Raw genomic sequence first — 9469 nt, 5'->3', positions numbered from 1 at the left:
TTTAATTCAAAATGTGTGAAACTTAAAAATTATGATATGTACAATACAAGATTGGTAGGCCTAAAAAGTTACGCTTATCTTGCATAATTTTAACAATTATTTTCATGCAACAACTCTAAATGTGACAACCAATTAGTTTCACTTTTGCAACTGGTAGCCTTTATTCCTTTTTTTTTTCACTTCAGTTCCAACCTTGGAAATGAAGTAATATTTTTCATGTTAATATAGCCTGCATTAAACAACACTGTAAAAACGCATGGGGCGAAGTATCTAAGATGTGCTTTTTGTAGTCCATCTTTGGAACATTGTAGTTTGACCACAGCAGAGCTATAACATCAGCCGTAACATAATTACATAGTCTAGTGTCAGTGCACACAGATTCTCTAAGCACTGCTTTTGTCTTTTCCCACGTCCTTATGAATTCTCCTTTACATCTTTCCTTGGCCTGCATGACATCCATCAAGGTCAAGGAAAAGTAGTTAGTAAAGAACATTTTTGATCTTAAACATATACACATCCATTAGACACATAGCAACAGTATCCCATGGTCTTTTAGGTCTCTTTATCTCTTGTCATTTCTTACTGTCCACTTTCAAATATAGATAAAAGTTCCTTAAAAAAAATGCAGCAGAGCCTGAGATATCAAGACTTTTAGTCCCTAGTAGTGGTAAAGCTACAAAAATTCTGGACCCTATATTTCCCATTCTACAACTAAAAATGCTTACATTAAATTCACCCTTTCTGGCAAAAGCCCATATCTTTCAAACTTCAAACCTCTATTTTGTAAATGTATAGTTTCTGAGCTGAGATAACCTTGATTACAAGACCAGTGTTATTTTGTCAGACTTGACAAGGCTCCTCCAGAGCCACAGAAGACATGAACTAGTTCTTTTCACTGTCACAGCACAAGCAGGGAGGACCCAAATGCAGACACACATGAAGGCAGATAGATGTAGTGACCACACTTTAATAAAGACAGTTAGCAGGCTTACAGGCTGATGAATCGATAGTTAGAAAAGCAGAAACAAGCAGAACTCCACGCAGGGTGCAGGCTCAAAGGAAAAAACAAAGATTGGAAACACAAGGGCAGGAAGTACCACAACCAACAGACACACAAGGTAAGTCATTTCAAGATAACACAAGAAATACCAGAGTCCAGGCAGGAAGTCACAAAGATCGTGACATTCACAGGATGAGTAGTACTAACCATTATGAGTAAACTGACCTTTATGTGCAAAGACTTCCACAGTTCTAAGTCCAAATAAGTGGAGTTGCATTTTGAATGAGAAAAAAAAAACCTACCAATATCTACCTAAACACAAACTGATTACAAGACAATATCAATCAATCAATGCAGTTTTTAATGACGCAAACTAAAATTTAGGGAAATAAAGTACATGCAATTTATATAAAATGGCACATACATTCATTCAGCTACTAAAAGAGTAGTAAGTCAGTGAGACATCATAAGCACTCAAGGATGGCTTTGTTCCATCATTTGCTCCTGTACTCTATCCCTCCTGCCTACTGTAGATGTGCTGCGTCTGAAGGGGGTTGGCTAATTCCTGTTGTGGCAGCTGCCTCTGACTGAAAGCTCACTATGTCACTGACACTATCCAGGAATTTCATAGTTGTTCAGACTACAAAGTGCTTTCCTCAATTTCACCATACTCACATCGGGACTTCCAGAAAATGGCCGTCCAAAAAAGGGTTGACAGAGAATGATATACAGGACTAGTTAACTATCAAGATGATTTTCAATACTGCTAATAAACGTACAGGAGTTAGGTAACAACTTGTGCGATTAACAATACAGTACAATAAAGTCTACAATCTCGTCCAACTTTACATTTAAAGTATTAGAAAAGGCTACTGATATGTCTATCCATGATCACCAGGTGGCATTGTTGTCACACAGTAAACATTGCATTAAACTTTACATTTTATAACTTGGTCCTTTTCTCATCGCACCATATGGTATATCATATGGGACCTGAACCAATTTTCATAAAAACATTTGATGAGTAATATTAACTGGATCATTGAATAATTGAACTGCTGATTCATGTTAATTCAGAAATGTACTTAAACGAGGAGAAATTCCCAGTGGTATGTCACTTAGCAAACAGAGTGGAAGAGTGGGGATGTGTGTGTGTGTGTGTGTGTATGTGTGTGTGTGTGTGTGTGTGTGTGTGTGTGTGTGTGTGTGTGTGTGTGTGTGTGTGTGTGTGTGGGTGTGTGTGCGCGTGCGTACGTGCGTGCGAGACAGAGAGAGACAGAAGATATCAGATCACTATGTGTTTAATTCATGATCATTTTACTTTGTACAATCTTATCCTGTTTGTTGACTTAAACATTAGTCTCTATTGCGTGGCACTTATCTGGTCTTGTCCTCTTGAGAATCACTGCCAAGATGCCCCCAAAAGGACGTAAACAGAGTTCATGTCCCTTGTTAATTTTATCATGACAAAACATCCACCTCTTTTGGGTTTGAGGAAGGTGGCCAATGTTGATTCTGACACTTTTATTATAAGATGAGAAATTCATCTAGAAAGTTGTGAGCATGTCCAAAAAGTAGTATTTTGGATTTAAAAGTTTTACTTTTAAAATTTACTTATTTTACTCATGTCCCTCTCCCTCTCCTCTCCCCCTTAAGTACTGATAATATACAACTGGTGAGTGACAGAACAGAAAAAAACTCCAGCATGGCTCAACTTCTGCTCCATGATTACTGATTTATGTCTTAGAAAACAATATCACAACAATTGCATTTGTCATACTGTGGTAAACATGCCTTCAATAAAAGAAAATGCATCTGCACAAGATTGTAGTCCAAATTTTCCAAATACTCTCAATGACTGTCCCTTAGTTGATCAGAGGAAAATACAAGGCTAGATAATATTAAAACAAACTATTGACAGGACAACAGATGTGTTAAATAAAACAGATATATTCTTGTTACAAATCAGAAAACCATTAAATCATTAGAATGAGTCGTCAGTGATCAGAATGTTTCAAAAACAATGAAATGTCTTGAACTGTCTCCTCTGCTTTGCTCTTTCCGTGCTTGTTTTTCTTTGCATGTTTCCTCATTTCCAAAAAAAAAAAACCATTTGACATTAACTTTTCTTTGTGGGGGTTCACTTCAACAACTGCCCTGTGTTGAAAGGGCATAGTAGGCTGCATTGGTGGGGACATGTTGTTTAAGGTACGGGTGAGACGACGACATACAATACATGTTGTTTACAAGCACTTTTAATGTTTCCCACTGCTTAGTGAATGGCTGCGAGAGTCCTTGGATTTCCCTCAGAATGCAAGAAAACCATTCCAGCGGATAAATATTCCAGTAATAATAATAATAATAATTTTATAATAACACAGGGTAGTATTATTAGTAAACATCATTATAAGTTTGTTTACTGCCTACACTGGTAACTAACAAGTTTTACACTGCTTGATTGATTGTTTTGCAGGCATCATGGTGATAGACTAGAATTAAATGGTCTCTGGCTGTAATGAACAGTGAATGGCCTAAATACTGTGCAAGTAGTGAATCTATTTTCAGTTGACTGTTTAAATCTTGTGTGGGAACCTGTGTGTATGTGTTAGTGTGTGTGCGTGTTTTTGCGTGTCTGTGTGCTCATTTGTGTTTGTGATTTCTTTTAGCATAGTAGGATAGATGATTGTGTTGTACACAAAACGAAAGTGTAAGAGGTGAGTTTAATTAGTAACTGTGGGGAAGGGCGTAATGACTCTCTCTGTTTACCCAGTGACAATGCACTGAGATCACAGCAGTAAAAATCCACCCCCCCACCCCGTTTTTTCTGGCACAGATCGTGAAGTTTCCAGTAAGCTACGTGCTACACACACACATTCTGGCCAGTTGCCAAATGTACCTGCTAGACAGGTATGTTGACCTAGTAGGAGGGGAGCAGAGTTGCTCTCTCCTCACTAAGGATTGTGCGTGTGTGTGCTTGTGCCCGCACATATGGTCTGGGAGTGCTCTGTTCAGCTAGTTAATTAACAGGTTTACAATGGCAGTGAGTGAGGATTAAACCAGGTTTGTTGCAGTTTATAGACCTTTCAGTTAAGTTAGATTAGCATTGAGTGTGAACGATTAATAAATTATTGGATCATTAACTTGAAATGTTTCAGTCAATTACGTAAAGTACTACTAGCAAACAGCAATTTGAACTGCAACTTTGCTGCTCACAACTGTAGCTGTTTTGAGACAAACTGTGAAATAGAGAGTTGTCATTTTGTTGGAAGGTTGGATCAGTGTTTCATTGTAGCTTTCACACTTGCAGATCCATTTTTGTGATTTAGTTCTGGTATATTTGGTATTGACACTGAGTTATTACAAACAAAGAGTTGTAAACATGAATTACATGGACTGATAATGTCAGTAGCACATTCATTAGACCATTTTGGCTGTCATCCTGCATCATCAGGATCCGCAGGGAAAAATCAAACTCCAGTTAACAGAGAGATTGAAACAGATGCATTTTACTGCAACATCACAGGGGGATTGTTACTGTGTAGTTGCTCCGTTTTACTGACTTTTTAATGAGAATTTGTAAAAATACACAACACCTCTCTGTTTTAGACTCTTTTTAAACTTTTTGTATATGAGGGAAACTGTCACAAATAAGTCCCACCATGGTTACTAAATGATCTGATGAAAAAATTTTCACTTATAGTTCATTAAAAAGATTGCCTTCTTGACTGTTTGTCACAATCAGAAGGTTGATTTAACAGTAGCTTAGTTTTACAATTAAAACAAAAAAAAAACTCAATGCGTTCAGAGCACAAAACAAACTACCCCAGATTTCACATGGAAACAGACTAAAATCAAGCTTTCGAAGTGGGCACAGTCTGGATATATGGTTAACATCAGACTTGCAGTGACACAATACTAACGAACACAACTAAAAGGGCAAGCACACCAAACATGTTAGGTGTAAAAGCACCCCTTAGGACTCCCTAAGAAATTTAGCAAACCTAAAAGTGATCTTATACTAGAGTGCAGCATAGACCCCATTTACACCTGATATTAAAATGCATTTTGGGTAATCTGATTGCAATTGGATAGTGCTTGACGACATGAAAGTAAAGCTGTAAATGCATTCAAACAACATTGAGGATGGATTGTGATCCAATCGGCCAAACCACCTCCGGACGAAGTCGGGGATGTATTGTGACCATATTGTACACAAGTGTAAATGCAACTGCAAGGGGCCAAAATATGTAATAGCATGTGACTGTTCCAAACCAGCGAGGTAGCAGCTAGGCAACTAGCAGCCATTAGCCAGTAAAAACATGAAGCAGCGCTCTCCTCAGTCCTCAGCTATGGGTGTTATTCAAAAACTTTGTGGATGGAGTGAAGATGAGACCAAGTGTCCAAAACTGTCTTTGGTCCAAAGACAGTATACATGCAAAACTTGGCAATTCATATCGCAACGAAATCATTTATGAAGCAATGGCTAAGCAAATGGTGGAAATATATCTTTTTTTTTTTTTCACCCGTGAAAACAAGAGGAGGATCTGACATGAGCTGGACAGTGCGATCAGATCTCAGTCAGATCTTAATGTGGACACTGGATACACATATTAAAACCTGGTGTAAATATAATCAGGTTAAAATCATATCGAGATACAATTTGGATGCAAGACGCATTTTAATGCCACTTGGAGTCATATATTCAGTCATGACGCCATTCAGGAGTTTTTTTGGTTTTTTTCATTTTACAAATGTATTTATCCAGGGTATTCATTGAGTAAATGTACCTTTTCTCACCACTTCTTGCTGCACACCCACCCAGCTTGTTTTTTAAATAAGCAGTTCCACTCTCACAGCTAAGGGTCAAACACCTTCAAAAGGCACTTCCAAGTTGGGTAATGAGACAGCTTATTCCCTTCCTTACCCAAATTTATCCTGCTGGTCAGAGACTTACCAGTATCCCCCAATTACACATTTAGTGAAATATGTGTTCAGATTGGTGACTTGTAAGAGAACGTTATGGTTCCTGGTATAACAGCACAGACAGAGGACCCAAATGCAGACTCAAATGCAGGCAGGCTCAGTGAGGATACTTCAATAAGGCAAGGAACATAAAGAGATGATTTGACAAAGAACAAAGGAGCTATTGATATGCAAAATGCAACCAGAGATATATCCAGACAATATAGACACAAGGCTCTCTCACTATATTGACAGTTAACTTGAGAGCAAGAGAAGCTTCATCAAACAGCATTTTCATGCTTTGTTTGAACAGAGTAAACCAAACTATTCCCCGGATAGGGTCCCACCCCACATTCCAAGAAATGCTAAATTAAAGGCAAAATTTAATTGTTAATGTTGTCACATTAATGATGTCACATTAATGATGGGTGTGATTTAAACAAACAGTGGAGCATTTGTTGGTTTTGTCCACATCTTTCAGCTGGAATCCTTGAAGGGACCAATCAGCTGCACTGAGGCTGTGTTGAACCTAGAGTTTGGGTACTTGGTCTGAATGAAAGAAAAAGACAAACGTAGTTCATTTAGCATTTGCAATGGAAGCCGACAGTTATAAATATGCTGTCACAGGGACCAACGCATGGGGAACTCCTGTTACATTCTTTATTTTTTTGCTTTACTTTTCTTCTCCAGTGTACGTAAAGAGTTTAGACAGAAATGCTTTAGGAGCTTCAGTAGACATGGCAGCTGGACTTCATCTGTCCTAGCAACAGGCGACTGCAAACACAGTTAAGGAAATGAGACATCCCACAACAAATAAGGGACATGGGTGATATAAATTGGCTAAATTCATACATGTCCCATATCACGTCACCCTGTGGTTGATCTGTTTGCACCACAAACAAACCACTACTGTTCTCTTGGATATTAAATGAGCCCTGGCTTTTTAGGCAGTGTCAGCAGGTTCTCCTCAATCTACCGTAGAACAGTTAAACTAATGTTACTTCATTAATCTACAGTGCTTTATCTTTTATCATTAAAAACTGAAGTGATGAACATAATCAACCAAAAAGGCGAGTAACTGGTCAGAATATTTATCATACCTCTTGCTTTTCTTTTTTCCACTTGCACTTTGACAAATTTAGAGTGACATATTCATGGTTTGGCACACGTATCAGAAGAATGTGTCAAGGAAACAGAAGTTAAGTGCATCAGACTGACATCTGACATTGGCCTGAGGAATGGAATGAGCCCAAATTCCCCTTTTGCATGCTAGTATTTCTTCCTGGAGTTTACATGATACTGTCAGGGTTAAATGGAGAAGGTCATTTTTGGCTGGACAACGACAGCAAGGCCTTAGAAACACAAATGTCAGTGACTGACTGACTAACTGAGTGTCCGGGTTTCCCCATTGACCATTGTTCTGTCAAAATGAATTAGAACAAACAGTTTCTATTATGTCATCAGGGGCACATTTACAGACAGTGTTGCCAACTTAGCTCCTTTCTTGCTAGATTTACTGACTTTTCAGACCCCTTTAGCAACTTTTTTTCTAAAAAGTTCCTAGCAACAAATCTAGTGACTTTTTGGAACAAACCTTAGCTACTTTCTGGAGACGAGATGTCATTATTGCCCTACAAGTGCAAAGCCAGGCTTTTCCTCTGGAGGAACTCCTCTCTGTGCATCTCATTCAATGGACCACCCAGCAGCTGACATAGACACGAATGAATTTCCAACGAAATCACATCACAGCTGTTGTCTTTAATTTATGAGTATGGTGATTTTGTCAGACAACATCGCAGTTATAAAATTAGGATTTTAGCAGTACAGAAAAGCAACTTGAAAATGGCTTGGAAGTTACTGCTGGTTAACATGTAGTCTTAATGAGTTGCATTTCAGTCACTATTTCATACTTTTTCTGTTGAGTGATAATAGCAACAGAACAACATGTATATGAGAACAGTCAAGTCAATTTTATTTCTATAGCGCCAAATCATTACAGAGGTTATCTCAGTGCACTTTTCATATAGAAAAGGTCTAGACCATACTTTTTATAGTTATATTTACAGAGACCAAACATTCCCCCATGAGCAAGCACTTGGTGACAGTGGCAAGGGAAAACTCCCTTTTTAAAAGATAGAAACCTTGAACAGAACCCAGCTCATGGTGGGCGGCTGTCTGCCTCAACCAGGTTGGTTGAGAGAGCAAGAGAGAGGGCGAGAAAGAGAGAGAGAGAGTGAGAGAGAGAGTGAGAGAGAGGGGGGGAGGGAGGTGGAGAGAGGAGAAGAGAATGAGATTGAGAGCAGGAGGAAAGAGAATGTGATGCGATGCAGGTTCTACATTAAGATGTATAATAATAATAATAAGACTTATAATAATAATGAATGAATAATGAATAATAATAATGACTTAAGAAAGCAACAGTAAGAGAGAGGATGAGCTAAGTTAGTAATATGCTATAATGGGATATGAAGAGAGGAGACAGGAGCTCGGTGCATCATGGGAAATCCCCCGTCAGTCTAGGCCCATAGCAGCATAACTACGGCATGGCTCAAGGCAACTCTGAGCCAGCCTATAAGCTTTATCAGAAAGGAAGGTTTTAGGGTGTCTGCCTCCTGACCCAAACTGGAAGAAGGTTCCACAGTAGAGAAGCATGATATCTAAAGGCTCTGCCTCCCATTCTACTTTTGGAGACTCTAGGAACCACTAGTAAGAGTGCATTCTGGGAGCGCAGTATTCTAGTGGAGTAATAAGGTACTATTAGCTCTTTAAGACGTTTGGAAGTGTCCTTTGGCAGGACACCAAACCCTAGGTTGCTTCACTTTGGATAAAAGTGTCCGCCAAATAAGTAAATGTAATGTAATGTAAAAGAAAAATGATCTCTTCTCCTGGTTCCTGTCAGTACTTGCGCTGCAGCATTTTGGATCAACTGAAGAGTCTTTAGAGACTTGTTGGGACAGCCTGATAATAAGAAATTGCAATAATCCAACCTAGAAGTAACAAAAGCATGGAGTAGTTTTTCTACATCTTTTTTAAACTGCATGTGCCTGATTTTTGTAATGTTACATAGGTGTAAAAATGCAGTCCTTGAAACCTGTTTTATGTGGGTGTTAAAAGAGATATCTTGATCAAAGATAAGTCTGAGATTCCTTACGTTGGTGCTGGAAGCGAGGGCAATGCCATCCAGAGTAACTATATAATTAGATAATGTGTTTCTGAGGTGTTTGCGGCCAAGTGTAATAACTTCAGTTGTGTCTGAGTATAACAGCAGGAAATTGCTGGTCATCCTGGTCTTTTTGTCCCTAAGGGATGCTTAAGGTTAGCTAAGGGATCGGTTTAATCTGGATTAATTGACAAGTACAATTAAGTATCATCTGCATAACAATAGCAGTTTATGGAATGTTTCCTAATAATATTGCCTAAGGGAAGCATATATAAGTTGAATAGAATTGGTACAAACACAGAACCTCGTGGAGCTCCATGTCTAACTTTTGCTTGCATGGAGGACTC

This window comes from Xiphias gladius, unplaced genomic scaffold, assembly GCF_016859285.1.
Source record: "Xiphias gladius isolate SHS-SW01 ecotype Sanya breed wild unplaced genomic scaffold, ASM1685928v1 HiC_scaffold_1482, whole genome shotgun sequence".
Classification (NCBI taxonomy): Eukaryota; Metazoa; Chordata; class Actinopteri; order Istiophoriformes; family Xiphiidae; genus Xiphias; species Xiphias gladius.
The sequence above is the reverse complement of the archived record's forward strand: the minus strand, read 5'-3'. Positions refer to the sequence as shown.